Source organism: Octopus bimaculoides, chromosome 14, assembly GCF_046866305.1.
Source record: "Octopus bimaculoides isolate indiv1 chromosome 14, ASM4686630v1, whole genome shotgun sequence".
NCBI classification, from domain to species: domain Eukaryota; kingdom Metazoa; phylum Mollusca; class Cephalopoda; order Octopoda; family Octopodidae; genus Octopus; species Octopus bimaculoides.
In genome coordinates this window covers 38536273-38557444 of record NC_142941.1, presented here as the reverse complement: position 1 = coordinate 38557444, position 21172 = coordinate 38536273, and the positions used below count along the sequence as shown (strand labels likewise).

General features: G+C 32.3%; 1 protein-coding gene across 5 annotated transcripts in view; it reads left to right on the top strand.

The window, feature by feature from the left end:
• The window catches only part of LOC128246972 (protocadherin-18-like), a 216874-nt gene that overhangs the window by 153014 nt on the left and 42688 nt on the right, over positions 1 to 21172 (top strand). For 2 of the 5 annotated variants that reach the window (XM_089363246.1, XM_014924153.3), the window contains exon 1: positions 4430 to 4733. The exons of 2 other annotated variants lie outside the window; for them this stretch is intronic. The gene's annotated coding sequence lies outside the window, so the exon portion shown is untranslated. Of the gene's footprint in view, positions 1 to 4414; positions 4734 to 21172 lie in introns of those variants that run through there. One more of the 5 variants, XR_016244364.1, reaches the window with a different exon arrangement.

Here is a 21172-nt window from a genome sequence, read left to right as displayed (position 1 = left end):
AGTGACAGATTGTTAAAAATGGTGTAGAAGCAAATGCAGTGAATGGAACAAGGGTGCAGGTGTGGTCAATAGGAGAGTAGCAGTATAACAAACGTGTAGATAGATCAGAAAATGGGGTGATGATGTGCTGGGTAAGGAAACAGAGGGACTAGAAAGAGATATGCACAGTGACAGAGATGGATGTTAGAAATATGCGGAGATAGCTATTGAGTGGAGGGGGGATTATATATGTTTGTATGCATGTATGAAAAGAGTTGTCTGCCAGTTAAATGTGACCATGCTTCTGCACTCCTATGTGCATGCCTGGATAAGAATTTTAAAGAAGACTGGTAGTTGTCCATGCATACAGTTTTCCTCTCACCAGGCCACTAGTGTTTATTGAAGACAACGGTTACAGATTTGAACCAATGCAGCTTGATGCCAATGTTGTTGCATGCATTGCTGCTAGAATACAAAGCACTGGAGTAGATATTGTAAAGCATTTTGGCTGTCTCTCTTAACAGTTCCACAAACCAATTATTCTTGATTAGTACATTTTTGTTAATCTTGAAAGGTTAAACAGCAAAGTTGATCTCCGCAATATTTGAACTCAGAGTACAAAGTGTCAGAACAAATAACACAAGTTATTCTCTCAATCATACTTTAGCAATCATTCAGGGCAAATCCTAAATCTGAGGAAATCTCGATATCTTGATGTGCTGCCTACTTCTGAATCAAGAATGAATTATAGGGTTTTTTACTTCCCTTTCTCTACCACTTTTGGCAGTCTTACAGAAAATGTGATAGATGTTGCTCTGTCTCCCCTGACTAAGTAATAAAGATATATAAAAATATAAGTACAATAAAGAACGAACATCCCACTGTTCTATGCAGTTGTTTTACTGTACGCTAGCAATGCACGGTTCATTTCCTCCTGCTGGCATATTCTGGAGATGAAGGGAATCATCCAAGATACACGATATGAAAAATGTCTTCAGCAATGAGAAAGCTATGTAGTCATCTGTTAAAACTAGAAGCTCGATATTTCTCAAATCACACCCTACTCTTTTAAAAAAAGGAAGGTTCTAGAAAAGAGAGACAAGATGGTCACATTTAAAATGCTTTTAAGTGTAAAAACATTTGGGCAGACCTTTTCCTATCACAAAAGACTTGTGATATGTTGCAAAAGGAAAAAAAGCAGGAAGTTGTAAAATACTTACCTTTATTATGAACATTAAGTCCACATGATTCCATGATGGATTTGAATTTTTTTCAGACCAAAGATACCAAAATTACATGGGGACATAATGTGGAATCTCCTTTCCAAGCATTGAGTAACTTTCTGGTTTACCAATTAATGGATCCATCTCGTTGTTTGGGTGATTTCAGAAGTAATACCTTGACTGTGCAAGGTTCAATAAAAATGTAAAAAAGATTTTATACAGATATGAAATAATGTAGGACCTAGCCAGAGAGATGAAGAGATTGTGGAACATAAAGATTACAATTACTCCTGTGGTAAATGATGCACTTAATACAATCCCTAAACTACCACCTAAAAGTTTGAATCTGAAGGATACTGGAGTTGAGGCTTATATTGACAACCTTCAAGAAGATGCAATCCTGTATTCTGAAAATATCCTAAGAAAGACTATTGAGATTTGAGGAGACTTGTTTTCACCAAACCTCAAGTAATTTAGCTTATATTAATAATAATCCTTTCTACTATAGGTGCAAAGCCTGAAATTTGGGGGGAGGGGGATAGAATTTGAACTCTGAACTTAAAGATGGATGGAATGCTGTCAAGCATTTTTCCTAGCATGCTAACAATTCTGCCAGCTCACAGCCTTATTCTGTCTAATAATATTAATAACAAGAGCACTCAGAGAGCACAAAACTCCATCAAGGCAACACCAATGTCCTCTCAACGATTAACCAATGATTTTTAGAATGAGAATATCTGAAATAAACTCGACTGCTCTTACAAATGAGAATACTAAAAATGAACCTGAATGCTCTCAAAAATTAAGCAGAAAAATCAGAAAAATAATCCAGAATCCTTGTCCAATACCAGATCGATCTCCAAATATAATCAGTTTGTGCCAGTCATGAGGCCAAGCATCCCTGAAAGTTTCATCCGAATCCATCCAGCAGTTCTCGAGATATCTTGTCCACAAACAAACAAACAAATATACACAACTGAAAACAATAGCTCTGCCTTCATTAAAGCAGAAGTAATAATATAATCATTTGTAATGTAAGCAAAGTTTTAAAATATTGATTGGAAATCAAAATTGCCTGATGGACGACATGGACCACTGAGAGTTTCCATCTATTATACACATGTTAACATTAAGTTTACTTACTTTGGAGGTTTCTTTCTCCAATTGTTTTGGCATTTTATATATATCACAAACACAGGCATGGCTGTGTGGTTAAGAAGCTTGTTTTGCAACGACAGGCTTTCTGGTTTAGTCCCACAACACAGCACCTTGGACAGGTGTCTTCTACTATAATCACAGCATGACCAATACTTTGTGAGTAAATGTCATAAACAGAAACTGTAAGGAAGCCTATTGCACACATGCACACACACACACACACACACACACATATTAGTTTGCATGTGTGTATGAGACCAGTACTGGTTTATATATCCCACTGTACCCTAGCAGTTCAGCAAAAGACACCAATAAAATATGTACCAAATCTTAAAATGAGAACTGGGATTGATTTGTTTAGCTAAACCCTTCAAGGTGGTGCTCCAGCATTGCCCCGATCCAGTGACAGAAACAAGTAAAAGATTAAAGATGAATTATATACTTGCTTTTAATCTTGCTTTAATGCTATTGGAATTTCAAAAATAGTGAGAAAATATAAAATCAAAGTGTTTATTAATTTTTAACTGGGAAGAGTTAAGTTATTGATTCATAAGTATAGTGTCTTCCAAGTTATTTATTGACTTCTTAAAGAAATGGTATTAAGCTTGTGTGGCTCATATTGTTTTTGTTTCTTTTTCATTTTGATAACGAACTATGATTTCAAAAACTAAAAAATTACAAAATTGGTATCAATTTGTTTAAACTGCTAATAAATTTTGAATATTTTAACAAATTTAAAGCAAAACCTGTTAGCTAATTAACTAAACCTATTAAAGCAAACCTTATGAATATTTATATGCATCTGCAAAAAAATTAAAAGAATGAGATTGGGAATTTTGAAGCAAATATCTTCAGAACTATTCTAATTTGTGTTGGCTAAATCTTATATGCCATTATATTAATGACAACTTTCAAGCTGTCATATATTTTTGAGGAAATAATTCATATTTATTATCACTGCTTTAGATTTATTTCAAACACAGAATTAACAAAAAATAAATAAATGCCATTAATTCTAACCATTACTCTTGGACCAATTAAGAATAGGAATATGTACTAGGAATCAATATCGTTTAAGAGGATAGAGCAATTTTCATTTATATCTTTCAAATTGCTATCCAACAAAGCTGTTGTATAATGGTGTGATGATGTAGATATCCTTTTTATCATCTTACTAATCTCATGAGTTTTTCTTGTCACCAACAGAAATCCAAAAATTATTTGAAAGCCATATCAAGGAACAACACAAATCTTTAAAACATAAAATACAAAAGTAGACATAAAAAAATATGGTCTTTTATTTATTTCATGGTGATGATAATCAATAAACTTCATGCAAAATATTGATCTTTCATACTGAGAAATATATCAGCAAACACTGGACAATAATACAGATTACAAGAAAGATATCCAAACAGATAACTTGGGGACTTTGCATTCCAATATTCCTCATTTTTGTCTATATATGTGTATTGATTATAATGGCATAAAAAAAAAAGAGGGAAGAAGGAAAGAGAAAGACTGTAGCAGCATATATTTTAGGAATAAGTTATTGTTAAAACCAACAAATTACCTCTTTTCAACAGGAATAAGAACATTTTTTTATGAATTGTTTTATTTATTGTCAGAACTATCTAACAAATATCTGCTTCTAAATATATGTATGTATGTATATATATATATATATATATATATATATATATATATATATTTATATATATATATATATATATATATATATATGCATATATATATATTCATATATACATGTATATATGTATATAAATATTTATATATATACACACACACACATATATATACATACATATATATATATATATATATATATATATATATATATATAGAGAGAGAGAGAGAGAGAGAGAGAGATATACAGATATATATATATATATGTATATGTATATATATATGTCACACACACACGCACATATACATATATACACACACATGCACACACACACATGTACATACACATACTTATATAAACATATATACATACATATTTAAAGATACTTTTTTCTTTCTTTCCTCAGATATCAATAAGCTAGCGAATGGATTTTCATAAATACATACAAATATGTGTTGGCTGTATGTTTATAGAATTGTAAATGAATCTTCCCTTAAGCAGTATTCAAGTACATTAAACTCAGTTGGCAACTGCATTTCTGTTTCCCTTCCTTGGGAACCTTAACAAGCCTGTCATTGGCTGCAGCAGACATTACATACACAAATTCAATACAGACCAAGAAATATAATACAGCTGTCACACAACAGCAGCAGTGAGTGTGAAACTCAATGTACGGATACAGATTTCTTGTAATGACACTCTCATATGGAATTGGTAGTAACGCTGTAAGTATATACTTTTCTATTTTTTTTTTTTTCTCATCCCAAATCTTAAAATTTACCTGTGGTTCTTGTTTTCTAATTTAAGATTACAGAAGAAAATATAAATTGTTTAATACACTTTCATTACAGAAAACAAACTGTGTAAAAAGTAAACAATAAAAGAAAGAAAAATATAAAACTAAAACAAAAGTAATCAAATATATTAAGTATATGCACACATGTATATACACACACATATACATACATACCTATACAAGTATATATATTCATAAAATGAAGATATATCTAAAACTCACTGTCTGGAGGTACTTTTAGTTAATTTTTGTTTAATAAGGATTCAGACAGTTTATGAAATGTTGTTGCTTATTATTATTATTGTTGTTGTTGTAGTTTCCATCATCATCATCATCATCATTATTATTATTATTATTATTATTATTATTATCATTATTATTATCGTTATTATTATCATTATCATTATTATTATCATTTCGTTCCTTTGTTATTTTTTTTTCTTTTGTATATATTTTCGTTTATATTATTACGTTATATCATTTATTCCCTGTAATAATAATAATAATATCGATACTAGTCATAATAATAACAGTAAGGAAAAAATACTAACAACAATAACAACATATCAGTTACAGGTGTTATGAATAATTAGCCAAAATGAAGATTTAAAACAAAAACAACAAAAAAAAACTCATGAAAATAATTATATTGAAAAAAATAAACAACAAAGAAATAAACAAAATAAACTTATGTAAAGAATTTTGATTAAATATGAATAAACAAACAAGTTAGGTCCTCCGAATATTTTTATTTTTTCACTTTTCGTTAATGAATTTATCAATCTATTCCACATGTTTAACTTTGATGGAATGGTGGGAATGGGTCAGGGTGGGGGGGGATAGTGGTGTATCTTTCTACTGGTGGATATGACGGTGGTGATGGTTGTGTTTGGTGGATGAATCAAGGTGGGTGTATAAATGATAAGTTCACAGGTGGTATGTTTATTTTTTTATTATTATTTTAATTTTTTACTTTTTGGTTTTCCTGTTATTTCCATCAATGATTTAGCTTAACTGTTGTTTGACCATTATTTTCTTGTTGTTAATGGACTTGCTTTGGCTCTTACTACTACTACTACTACTACTACTACTACTACTACTACTTATTGCTACTCATATTGTTTGTTACAGTTTTATCTGTAGTTATTTTGGTTTGTTTTATCTGCTTTCATTTGTCTGAGGATTTTTTTTGTTTACTTTGTTGTTGTTATTAACTCTGTTATTGTTATGACTGATGCTGGCACTATTTATTATCATCATACAAAGCATGGAAAAGACATGATGTTGCTGTTGGTGGTGCTACTGCTTATTGCTACTACTGTTTAGCCACAGGTATCCCTGACCAAGGGGACATACCTGAGGTTCAAAGGCATCTTCTGACCAACCCAAGTTATTTTGAGATGCAGTGTATATAGGACTATGTTACTGAATATACTTTCTATTTTTCTACTTTGATGAGTGATTTTTTTCTTTTTAATTTTGAGGGAGATTTTCTGATTATTTCTCCCAGTTTGAATGACTATGTAAAAGCCACTCTTATTAGCTTCATGATCATTATGATGATGTTGGTAGATAATTTTTCCATTACCTAAAACACACAAACTGATACATACACACGGGGTAAAAGGTGGCTGTCTGTCACCTTCTGAATAAGCCTTTAACGCACTGTTTTCTTCTTACTTATGACATGTTGATTTTATACATACATATGAATATACAGTCACAAAATAGGAATATATAAATGATTATGTGTATGTTTGTGTGTGTGTGTATACATACATACATACATACATATATCTACATATATATATATATATATATATATATATATATATATATATATATATATATATATATATAGTATGGTTGCACTGTTGAATAAGGTTATAGTTATATGGTTTGCAGCTGTGATTATTCTATTGCACACAGTAGATATCTGGCTGACTCCTGGGTTTTGATGAATATATATATATATATATATATATATATATATATATATATATATTGACCGTTGACTGAACACTATTCAATTTTTTTTCTCCGTGTTTTTCTCCTTGTCTCCGTATTCTTTCTGTTGAAGAGCGTAGCTCGAAACGTCAAAGACTTTCCGTATTCCCGAGCGTCATACTAATATATACTTTTGTTATTTACACCACCTGTCCTCGTCTGTTGTTATTTTTTGTATATTCTCCCATATATATGTATATATATATATATATATATAGTGGCTGTGTGGTAAGTAGCTTGCTTACCAACTGCATGGTTCTGGGTTCAGTCCCACTGCGTGGCACCTTGGGCAAGTGTCTTCTACTATAGCCTCGGGTCAACCAAAGCCTTGTGAGTGGATTTGGTAGATGGAAACTGAAAGAAGCCCATCGTATATATGTATATATATATATATATATATATATATATATATATATACATATATATATATATATATATATATATATATATATATATATATATATATATATATATATATATATATATATATATATATACATATGTATGTGTATGTATATGTCTGTGTGTCTGTGTTTGTCCCCCAACATTGCTTGACAACCGGTGCTGGTGTGTTTGCATCCCTGTAACTTAGTGGTTCGGCAGTAGAGACTGAAAGAATAAGTGCTAGGCTTACAAAGAATAAGCCCTGGGGTCGATTTATTCGACTAAAGGCAGTGCTCCAGCATGGCAGCAATCAAAATGACTGACACGAGTAAAAGAATAAAAGAATATAAATATATATATTTGTGTGTGTACATATGAGTATAAAGTGGTTGGTGTTAAGAAGGGCATCCAGCCATAAAATCCATGCCAGCATGGGAAATGAACATTAAGTGATGATAATAATGATGATGATGATGATGATTATACATACATACATATATACATATATACATATGTATATATATGTATATATATATATGTATATATATATATATATATATATATATATATATATATATATATATATATAAATATATACATATATGAATCTGTGTTGCAAGATTCCTGCAACACAGACATTGAAACCGATATTGTTGTATAGGTCATTCTTCTTTCTGTTTTTTGCCAAATAAACACACGCACCTTATATTCATTCTGAATTCATTTATTACTGTTCTTATTTTAACTCATGTCTATTATCCGGAAATCTTTCATCACACATCTGTGACCTCTTAAGCAACACTTTCCATCCTCTTGTGTGCTGTTGCTCCTCTAAGTCCATTCTGTTCTTCTAAACAGAATGGACAAAGAGAAGCAGGAGCACACACAAGGACAGAAAGTGTTGCTTAAGAGGTCACAGATGTATGAGGAAAGATTTCCAGACAATGGACATGAATTAAAATAAGAACAATAATACACAAATGAAGAATGAATATATGTTGCGTGTGTTTATTTGGCAATAAAATAAAAAGAAAAGTGATCATCCTGAAATGCAACAATATTTGTTTCAACACTCAGTTTCACTTCAGGAATCATGCAATACAAATTGATAAACGTACACACACACACACACACACACATACAAGGGCCCAGGAACAAGAGGTGCAGGGGTGCACTTGCACCCCTAAAATTTTGTTTGAGTGCAAAATTCAATATTGTACCACATACTTACATTTCCCAGGCTTAGAAAATAAGAACAAAGAACTAAGATAAATAAAATGAAAACACTCCCAATATCCATAGAAAGTTATATTACCGAACTAAAGCATCCTCAACATTCAAAAATTAAATTATATATATATGAAACAAAAATATAACAACAACAACCACAGTCACTCCTCAATACTAGCACAATTGATGAACTATTAATATTAAACTCTACAGTAAAGAGCCCTTTACAATTTACCTATCAACTTCTTTATGTCCTTGAAATACCACAAGTGACATATCATCATCATTATCATCATGTTCTACTGCTACTATCCTTACCACAACTAAACAATAGTTGAAAGTCACTCTTCAATACTGGAACAATTGATGACTTATTAAACAACACAGTCTCTAGCTCTTCCCCACAGCCAGGCCACTCAAATTTTTCTCAGAATAACACAAAAAATCCATCATCGCCATTGTCATCCTATTCTACTGCTACTACCATTACCTCTCTACTACTACTCCAAATAGTGAAGAACCACTCCTTTCTTCCTCACCTCACTGTCCATTTCAATCTTAATATATATACCTGACAGCTCCATGATAAACCTGCAACTGTAAATAAAGTAAAATTATGAGCACACAAAACCCCAAAATATGCCACTATTCTTAATGCAAGAGTTTATGCATACGCAGTGAGTGTAGCTTCACCCATTTACCTGGGACGAGATGCATAATTCATACAAGCAATACTAGCCAATGCCAAACGACACATTTTACAACACCACCACCACTACTTAATTTTAAATCACGATTAATAACTTCTACACATGTAGACCGGAATCCTAAAATCTGTTGCTATTCCCAACACAAAAGATTATATCTGATGTGTGACTGTCCCTTCACTCATCTTCCAAGGACTCGATGCACTAATAAAAGCATGACACCAAACCACCACCAAATCCACAGTAGAAACATTCCTTACAGTGGCAGTGTTAGTCCAGACTTTCATCAAAGCCCAAAATTCTCCTAGTTATCTACTGGGTACAATAGTAAAATCACAGCTGCAAACCATATAACTATAATAATATTCAACAGTGCAACCATACTAACTCCAGACAACAACCCTTCCCCAAACAAGGAAATTCTTTTTTTACCCCAGTGGACAGTCACACCATTGTTGTCATTAACCCACAAACTCAACTCAATAATAATGCCAATGTACACAGTCTTTCACACTTCACAAATCAAATAAAGTATCATATCTTAGAGACTTTGCACAGTGAGAAAGAGCAGCATTAAGTGAAATGCACCCCTGACCCCAGACATATTGGATGGGGAAGTTCATATGTCAGGTTATGCACTACAAAATATGGAAACCAGGAGAAATAGCAATTTTCATCCAAGAAGACCTGGCAACAAATGTCCTCCTCTCCCACTCCAACACAATGTGTGATACACTAATAATGCATGTGATTGACCTCAATTTGATCATAAGCATTATCTACTGTTTTCCTGATGCAACTAACCATGGAGATCACTTTAAAGATGCTTTGCCACTCATAAGTCAAACCACAAATGAGGCCAGGCCACTGTACTTTTAGCTGAGGACTTCAATTTTGCTGGTCTCAGCTGGCCTGAGGGTTATTCAACCTGGAATTAAACAACTGAAAAGGAGAGATATGAATACTCTTCTCGATACCACTAAAGACTTCCTCATGCAACAAATTATTACCCATCCAACTAGGGGAGATAACATACTTGATCTAGTCTTTACCACCAATACGGAGTTCATTCACGATGTTCAGGTCATTCCCACAGTTATTTCTGACCACAAAATTATATGGTTCAAAGAGAGCAACACACACAAATAGCATCAAACATGACACACTCCCCATGAACTTGAATTTCAGGAAGGCCAAGTTGAAGGAAATCAAAACTGAAATCCTTGAAACAAACTGGTCTCAGCATAATGGCAACCCCAATGTTAACAAGGAAATTAAGTTTCTCTATGATGTGTTCATCAGGATCTGTCGAAAGCATGCCTCATATAAACATGCCTATTCCTGCAAGCACTTGATTCTGTGTGATAGATGGATACTAATGTGTAACAGAACCAAACCAACAAAACAACTAAAAAAAAAAAAAAACCAAACTCTCTCAACAGTTGAGATTGAAAAAAGAAAAAGAACATTGAACTGGACCCAAAACTATCTCATGAAAAATAAACTTTGCTAAGAGAACAATGAGATGTGTAAAATATAAAGTCTATTTCTAAGTTCTATTTCCATTTTGCTAAACAAAAATCACCTATGCATAGCCAGATTGGCTCCCTAATGGATCAAAATAGATCATATACTAATGATTCATCACAAATATGCACATTCTTGAGTTGACATTATGACAGTGCATTGACCCATAATTTCATGATTATCAGACTACTTGTTAATAATTTGGAACATTGAAAGTTTGTGGAAATCATGCAAAGGGCCGGTGTTTGTTTACACTTGTGCAAAACCTCACATTTTTTACTCACCACGTACATATAATCATCGTCATCATCATGGTACATGTGCCACCAAAGGCAAAAGCAGCATAATTTTGATGAGTTTGTATGAGTATATTGTTTAAAGAAGGCCTTTTAACTGATTTCACCAGTTTAGTGACCTTTTTCAGAAGATGACATCAGTTAGTTCTGGACACGGTTGTTTCGTCAATGTGCTTGAAAAGTTCTCCAATTGTATGACCTTCTTTACAACTTCACGCTTAATTTGTGACAGAGAACATTGAGAAACAGTCCTTGACTGACCCTTCTCAGCTCTCTTACATATCTTCGTAGGAGCTATAACAAATTTTTTCCCAGATTGGTGATATCTTCCAATAATTTTAGATATTTCTAATGTTGATTTACTTTTTGCAAGTTTATAAGTAATAGCAGATTTGAAACCATTAATATTATTATTGCTACTGTTGTTGTTGTTATTAAGGCAGTGAACTGGCAAAAACATTAGCATGCTGGGCAAAATGCTTAGAGGCATTTTGTCCGCCTTTTACAGTCTGAGTCCAAATTCAGTTATGGTTGACTTTGCCTTTCATCCTTCTAGGTTTGAGAATATAAGTAGCAGCTGAACACTAGGGTCAATATAATCTACTTACCCAACTACCATGAAATTGCTTGCCTTGTGCCAAAATTTGAAACCATTACTATTATTATTATTATCATTATTATTATTATCATTATTATTATTATTATTATTAAAAAGCAAGGTGACAGAATTGTTACTACACTGGGCAAAATGGTTTGTGGCATTTTATCTGTCTTTACATGCTAAGTTAAAGTTCTGCTGTGCTCCATTTTGCCTTTCATGCTTTTGGGAAGTATCAGTGAAATATGGGTTGATGTAATCAACTAGTCCTTTCCCACCAAATTTCAGACCTTGTGCTTTTAGTAGAAAGGATTGTTGTTATAAATTATTATATTATCATTATCATCATCATCGTCATCATCATCATTATCATCATCATCATCATCATCATTATTATTATTATTACTATCATTATTAAGTTATTAAGGCAGCAAGCTGGTAGAACCATTAGCATGCCAGACAAACTGTTTAGTGGCATTTTTATGTCTTTCCATTCTGAGTTCAAATTCTGCCAAAGTTGTCTTTGCCTTTCATCTTTTCGGGGTCAATAAAATAGGTACTAGTTGAACACTGGGGTCGATGTAATTGACTAACCCTCCTCCCACCACCCACAAAAAAAAAAAAAAATTTTTTCAGGCCTTGTGCCTATAGTAGAAAGGATTATTGTTAGAGTATCAAACAAAAATACCATGTGATATTTGTTCCAGCTCTTTACATTCTGAGTTCAATTCCTGCTAAGGACAACTTTTGCCTGTCATTCTTCTGAAGTCAATAAATAAAATACCAGTCATGTAATGTACTGGGATCAATATAATCCCCTAGCTTGCTTTCTAAAATTACTGGTTTCGCACAATTGCTTTAGACAGATCAGAATCATCAGCCTGGGAAAGCAATCATTCAAGGAAAGTCACACTCAAAGTTCAAACTTCTACTACCTTGCAGCAAAGCCCAGCCAATGGAAAGGCTTCAGGAGTAAGCTCTGAGAAGAAAATCCAGAATTGAAGTCAAGTGTACCTAAGGCAGTCCAACATTGTTTTGGCAGAGTAATTAGTGCCAAGCTGTATTGCCCCTTATTCTTCCCTTAGACAACATCTTTAGCATACAAAAGGGAGACCTGCTGCATGGGCAACTGCTTGTCCCTCTCACTAAATCTAGCCAGGCAGTGACCTGCCAGGAAAGGACACTTTAATACTAGTTTCAAATTTTTGGCACAAGGCCAGCAATTTGGAGGAGGGATTTAAGTAAGTTACATCAACCTCTGGACTTTAAGTGGTGCTTAGTTTATTGAGTCTGAAAGCATGGAAGGCAAAGTCACAGAGCATAAAGACAGAGGAAATGCCACTAAGCATTTTGCTTGGTGTCCCAACAATTCTGCCAGATCACTGCTTTAAAGGACACACTAATATTGCCTCCATTTACCTCTCTCTCTCTCTCTCTCTCTATCTATCTATCTATCTATCTATATATATATATATATATATTTGCTTGTCTGCCAGTCTGTATTTGTACACACAGACACACAGACACACACAAATACACACATACAAAGAGAGACCATACAAAAATAGATTTAGAACTTGGTGGAGCTCTCTGGCTCAACTGTTCTTGTCAAGCAGTCCGACTCATGCTAGCATGGAAAAAGGGACGTCAAATGATGATGATGATGATGATGATGATGATGATGATGATGATGATGATGATGATGATGATGATGATGGCAAGGATGATGACGATGACGATGACAACGACAACAACAGTGACAATGATGATGATGATGATAATATGTACTCGAACTAAAAGCCCATGGAGATAACCATTACCATGCTGTGCAGATCTGCTAAAGGTTAGTTATTATTAGAATGAAACCATAAATTGCAATTTATATTTAAAAATAAATATTTTGATAAAACTCCTAGCAATGCAGACTTAATTCTCTTCTGATTATGCCACAGTCTTTCATCAAAGTTAGCAAGTTAGTACTTTCCATTTCATGCATATTACTATTAAAAAATCACTTTTAATATTTCATCTATTTCCATCATTCTAACATCCAGTAGTTTTATATTCTATTAACACCCAACAAGAAAGGAAAGATATTATATTCATATATACTATTCAGGGAATATTGTTCATTTTAATGATTATCAATGAGCTCTATGAATATACATGCATGTGTGAGTGTGCATGTGTGTGTGTGTGTCTGTGTCTTTGTGTATGTATACATGTGTGCGTGTGTATATATATATATATATATATATATATATATATATATATATATATATATATATATATATATATATATATATATATATATATGTATGTACATATATATATATATATATATATATATATATATATATATATATATATATATATACACACACACACATGTATACATATACATACATCCATACATATATATATATTTTTGAATATACATATTAATGATCTATATAATCATGATATATATGCATATATACATATCTGTATGTATATGTGTGTGTGTATAGTACAGATTGTTTGCAAGAGAAAGGGATACATAGATAGACAGACTAAACTCTAATCTGTTTAGAGTACTATGTATCTCTACAGTTCTATGTTTCTCTACATACACATAGACAAAAAGAGAGATAGTTAGCTGATATACTGTTAAATGTAGACATGTAGCTAAGAGATTTGCTTCACCAGGACATGGTCTCAAATTTAGTTACACAGCACAGCATCTTAGACAAGTGCCTGTTCTTATAAGCCTTGGTTTAGCAATTCAAAGATGCAAAATATGTTGTCATCTGTCATACAAATACATCAAGATGTATATACAACTGTATATGCATGTGTGTGTGCACGTATGTATATGTGTATATGTGCACACATATATACATATAACTAAAAGAATATATATTTACAGTTACACTTTAAGATGTTTTTGTTAAATATTGCTATTGTTTGTGTTGAATAAAATTTGTTGAAGAAAAGCTGCAATAATTATGCACCAACCCAATATGTATGTATGTAAATATGTATGCACATATATGCATACATACATACACATACACACATATACACACACACACACATATATATATATATATATATATATACACATTATATTTATAGATAAATTCCTCTATTTACATAATACCAAGGTCTCATTTGTTCTTTTGTTGTCATATTATTATTAATATATATATATATATATATATATATATATATATATATATATATAGGCATATATAGGTAGATATATATGTATGTGTATATATATATATATAAGAATTTAAGGAATGGAGAAAACGCATGTTATAATTGCATACTTTATTCCTACATACGTTTCAAAGGATTACAACCTGTGTGATCCATAGGGATCTTTGATATTAAAATTGTAACCTTCTCATCAGGGATAATGTCTTACGTTTAAGATGATTCCCATGCTTTCCCTGATGAGAAGGTTACAATTTTAATATCAAAGATCCCTATGGATCACACAGGTTGTAATCCTTTGAAACATATGTAGGAATAAAGTATGCAATTATAACATGCGTTTTCTCCATTCCTTAAATTCTTAAATATACTCAAATACCCAAAATTTCAAGGAGTTCCTGCCTTAAAAACAGGAACTAAACCACAGTTATTTTGTGTTCTTTGCTACATTGGTTTCTATTAACCCATTTATTCTATCAGAAGAATTTTTATTCATTAAGATAGAAGAAATACACATAATTATATATATATATATATATATATATATATATATATATATATATATATATATATATATATATAAACATGAGTATGGGTGTGTAATTGAGAAGCATGCTTCACAGCTATGTGGTCTTAGTTCAAGTTTCACTGCACTACAAAGCTACAAAGTACCTGGGGCAAGAGTCTTCAACTATAGTCCTGAGACTCTAAAGATGCACCCAGCTGATAGCAGCATAAAATGTGGGTGTAGAATGATGACGACAATGCTGATGACAATGACAATGAAGATAATGGTGATGAAGATGCTGAGGTTGATGATATACGTGTGTGTTTGCCAGTGTGCAAGTATGTCTGTGAGTCTGTGTTTGTAACTATGTGCATCTATGCGTACAGTCTATGTATAAATGTAAAGTCACAAATTTAGATTGTATGTGTATTCGGATACAAATAAACGAAATTATCTGCATTTGTTTACGAACAAGTTATTTTTTGCAGATGCAAACATCTCTAGATATTCTTGCTCTTGGATATCCATATCTTTGTCCAAATACATTTATTTTCACATATTTACAGACATACATTTGTATACACATGTTTTAGCATGTGCTATTGTTGTAGTTATTGTTAGCAAATCCTTGGGTCAGCTTCAGTGAAACACACTGATAATCAAAACATTTGAGCCATGACTATCCTTGTTTACTTTTTATTCAATATAAGCATAATTACATTATTCAGTATATTCTTCCCTTTTTTTAAAGAAAGTAAGGTGTGGTTTAATGGATATTTTGCTGCTATTTCTAACATATTGAATGACTAGAGAGAGACACACTGTGTACATATGTGCAAGTATGTGTGTCTTTGTGTTTTCAGATGTTATGTTTAAAAGTACTGCATAAACAACAAAAGATAAGCGAGGGGAGAACTATATGACTAAAGTTGATCCTATTACAACAGTTCCTAGTTGAATGATCTTCAAGCTGACCTATTACAGTAGTGCAACCACCCTATTTATCCTTACTTCATATACATTTTCTATGGGTTTACTTTGACCTTCAGAAGAACCTTTTATTGTGACAGAAACTGCCAGAAAAATCCTAACAATGTGACATGTATACATTATAACTGTAGATATACAGCACACATCCAGCTTTTGCATGCTAATAGATCCAAATACTTTTGTATGCAAATTTACACCCTGTATAGATTTAAAATGGAATTGGTTGGGTGCATAGAATATGATAGGTGGTAGAATTGCTTGCATGTTGAACAAGATGCATAACAAAATTCCTTCTGGACCTTTCCATTCTGAGTTCAAATCCAGCTGGGGTCAACTTTGCCTTTCGTCCCTCCAAGGTTGATATAGTAAAGTACAAGTCAAGTATTGGGGTTGATGTAATTGACTCCTCACCCACTCCTCTCAAAATTGCTGGCCTTGAATTCTGCACTCAAACTGATATCAAAATTCTGTAAGCGCTTCAAAAGAAAGGAACAAAAGATAGCACCCCATTGCACATCCAAGCGCATTCCAGTGGCTCAGACATCATCGTGCACATTTCTATAAGCATCAGTAAAAGAATAAGTGCATTTTTCTTCAACAAATCCACAATCATTAGGACTGTTGTATACAAAAATGTGGTTCTAAAACATAACTAAATGAAGAAGGGCACAACCACCCTAAAAATACTAAAAAAAAATAAACTTTATATTATATAACTCACCATATAACATAATATTTTACAAAACATTTCCCATTTTTTATTGCAAAATATTTCATGAATGGACTAAAATCTTGCATGCTGTCATAAAAAAACAGTGTTATGGTGGACTACAGCTGCATGGAAAAAATGTTTAATGGCATCAGTAACCACAAGGCAAAAATAGTGAAACTGAATTTAGAATAAAGATAGCCAGCTTAAGTGAAATGTCTTGAGAAAAAGTATTGTATACCAGCCTGATACAGGCACTACAAGCACCACCTGAAAAATAACACAGCCCATTCAAACAACATTTGGAAATTTAAAGACAAAGGGCAGAACATGTCTAGTGTTAGATAATGCACTGATTCTTGATGTATCAGTTATTTATCTTTTACCTCACTGAGAAGTACCATAGAAATGGTATTCCTACTAACAATCTCAAAAATGAAAAAGAAGCATGAGCTAATTTCTAGCTGGAAAATTGTTAGCTAATTGATCAATGGGAATAGATTTTATATTTGGCTTAAATATGATGAGAAATTCTGAACAACTAAAATATAAATGGACAAATGATTGAGTCTGTGCTCTTGTGTGGACCTACTGATTTATGCTAGAAGGAGAGGAAAGTAAAAGTTAGCTGCCATCTTGTCAAAATGAGGTAAAAAGAATCGAGATGAAAATCCTGTTGACATCAGCTGCCAGAATACTCTTATCCCATTGATTAATAAAACTACTGAATTACTAATATATCACCAATTGCATGAGTGTGGCACTACATAGCATATACATACACATATATGTAAATATATATATAAATATAAGCACACATATATATAAGTATATATATATGTATATATAAGGATTTATTTTTCGTAATGAGATAAAAAAAACCAAGGCTGTGTATATTTTAGAACAATTATAAATAGAAGGTCTTACAGCTGTTTCCAGAATATTTATTATATCCCTTCATCAGAGACAGTGTGATTGGTCTAATTGACACCACTACAGTTCATAACCTCCTCATATATATATCATACACACACACACACACACACACACACACACACATGTACTTTGTTATTAGTGATGGAAGTGGTATTAGTTCAGAGTAGCATTCTGTATATCTTACAGAATATATTGTTGAAAGCCACTACATCAGGTATTCATTTTGCAAAAGCAACTCTTGTTGGCATACATATACAATAAACATACATCTAGAGTTTATATACATTTGTTATATATGAAGGCGTAAATGCATCACTTACATATACAGATATATATATACGCATATATAAATGCAATGGTATACAGACACATGCACACACACACACACACACACACACACACACACACACACACACATACACTCACATACATACACGAGAGAGAGACGGAGTGAAAATGAGTGAGATAGATAGACAGATAGAGAGAGAGGAGGAGAGTGAGTCAGAGAGAGAGAGAGAGAGAGAGAGAGAGAGAGGGAGAGAGAGTCACACACACATGTAATTTATTTTAAAACATTAGCAAGTGCATATCAGCCTTATATTTGGACGAAGCCACATTTGTCAGTGCCTTTCATAATTATATTAAAATGTCATTTAGAATTACAATCTCTCATTGAACTTGCTAAGTTTTAAAGTTAACATATCTAACTTTCTTCAAGTTTCTGTTAAAGATTTTCTGGTATCTGTAGTTCCCTGAAAAGTGAAGAGAGATTAAATTAAGGTGTTCTCTTGCCTCCTTTGTTCTCACAGTTACGTTATATACAGGACTGTAGTACATAATTTTCCATTTCCTAGCTTTACACATTGGAATATCAGATAAATGCTGATATTTTATTTTCTCTGAGAACCTAAAGTTCTAAAGAATTGCATTGCAGTAATGTGATTTTATCTGAAAATAAGGTTGATATGCACTTACTCATGTAAGGAAACAAGTTACATAAAATTATTTTGGGTTGTTGGAACTTTTATTTATATGGTATAAATTCTTGCAGGTTTTTTAAAAGCTGATTTTGTCTTTAAAATCAAAGTAATGTCCAAAATATTTAACTATAAGATTGTTATCTATTGTAATAAATAAGCTTAAACAAATAACTTTATTAGATCTTTTCAATATATATTTAGTTGTTTTCCTCTCATATTTCACAGTTAGTTCATCATTTCTTTCCAGACCCCTCCTCATATTGAAGAAAATCTTTAATGCAAGAAGATCTTGGATAAAAATTCCTTTCATTTCATGCAATTGAATCCCATCGTTTGACCTCAAAGAATGAATCAAATGTTCTAATTTTTACCCCCAGTGGGATTATCAAAAGAGTACAAGTGTTTTCTTACAAACATAATTATACTAGTTTATGATTTGCTAATCCATATGATCATATTCGTAAAACCAATGTTTCAAGTAAAGTCTTAGTGAAAGAAGAATAAAAATAAGCAATATCAAAAAGAGTAAATTTACAAGGCTGTTTGCAAGTGATGGAGTTGAATTGTGTGAAATGTCAGGATGTTCTCTCTATCACCTTGGTTAAAAGATTGTTGGCAAAAGGAAGAGGAATTTATAGAGACAATGGACTAAAAGTCTCACAAAGTCTAATTTGATTTGAGCTTGATAGATTTATGAAAGATCTAGTAGTTCTACGTAAGGAAAGTGGTTTACATACAAAAGTAAATACTAGTCTTACTATTATTAATTTTCAGATATTATTTTGAATTAAGAAACAAACGAATACAACTTTTACCCAAACTGTATACAAATTATTCTATAAAAATATAAGTTTTAACAATAAAGCTAGCATTTTGCTCAATTTAATTCATTGTAAACAAAGTTTTCAGTTGCAATTGGGTTGCCTTTTATGTATAATTGAGAAATTACTTATCTTGTTCCAAAATTCCGAGCTCTGAATTTAAGATTTGAACTGTCATCAACTTGTTAACACACTTCGAACTACTTATTATCATTACAAAATCCCAAACAAATAATACCATAAGCTTTTAGAAATTGCTGAAACTTGTTGGATATCACAGAAATATTTGTTGTTTTCTGTTTCCTTTCTGATTTTTCGTGTTTAACTCTTTATTATTACCTTTGCATACTATACACAGTTCTAATTTTATATTTTATTGACACTGTCACCACTATACATTTCAAATTTTGCTCCTCATACATGCAATTTTTCCATGCACGAAATTTCTATGCCTATTTTAAAAATTATAACAATATTTGTATATAGTGTGAGCATGAGAACTAATATAGCAAACAAGTTTCTAAATCTAATTAACTTTAACTTACCAACAAACTATCAACACCAAATAATCTTTAGTAGAAATTTGATTAAGGTTAGCAATGCTGCATGCAAAATCTGATTTCTGTGTGTATACTTTATATCTCCTTACTCATTCCTACTATATTTTCCCAATATTTTTGATAGTGGATGAGATGCAATAGTTTTTAAAACATCCAATCAAAACTTATTATGGACATTAAAATAATTCCTGCATATTCTACTATATATATCTTTGTTGCACTTCTTCTATTCATTACAGCCATTCACAGATAGGTTACAAAATTCAGAATAATGAATTGGAAAATTTTTCAGCTTTCAATATGTGTATGCATACGTGTGTGTATATATGTATTTGAATAATGTGTGTGCATGCGTGTGTGTGTGTGTGCATGTGTGCATATGAACAGCTATGCTACATGATGATGAGATGTGGACCCTGACTGGGGAGATGGGTGGAGGAAGGAAAGACAAGCACAGGTAGAGGACGATGAACCAATATGTCTCTCATACATAGGCCTAGTCAAGGACGGTGGAAGGTAGCATAACCACACACACACACAAACAAATACATATGGATGTGTGGTTAACATGCTTGTTTCATAATCAGGTAGTTCAACATTCAATCCTTCTGCATGGTACCATCAGCAAGTGTCTTCTACCATACTTCAACTTGACCAATCCTTTGTGACTACTATTTATACATGAAATTACAAAACTGCAATATGTATAGTTAAATGTCTTCTCAAGAAAAATAAAAGTGTCAGCTCAGAGTGTTTTCTATTAGACAGATGGATGCATTCAAACTCTTTAGTACCAGATACCAAGAGAGGCAACTCTGTGATAACTAGAAAGCTTCACTTCCTTTATCATAAATCAGTCAATATCGTTGACTGATAGTGCACATTGGTCAGTAAGCTAGAACATATATGTGAGG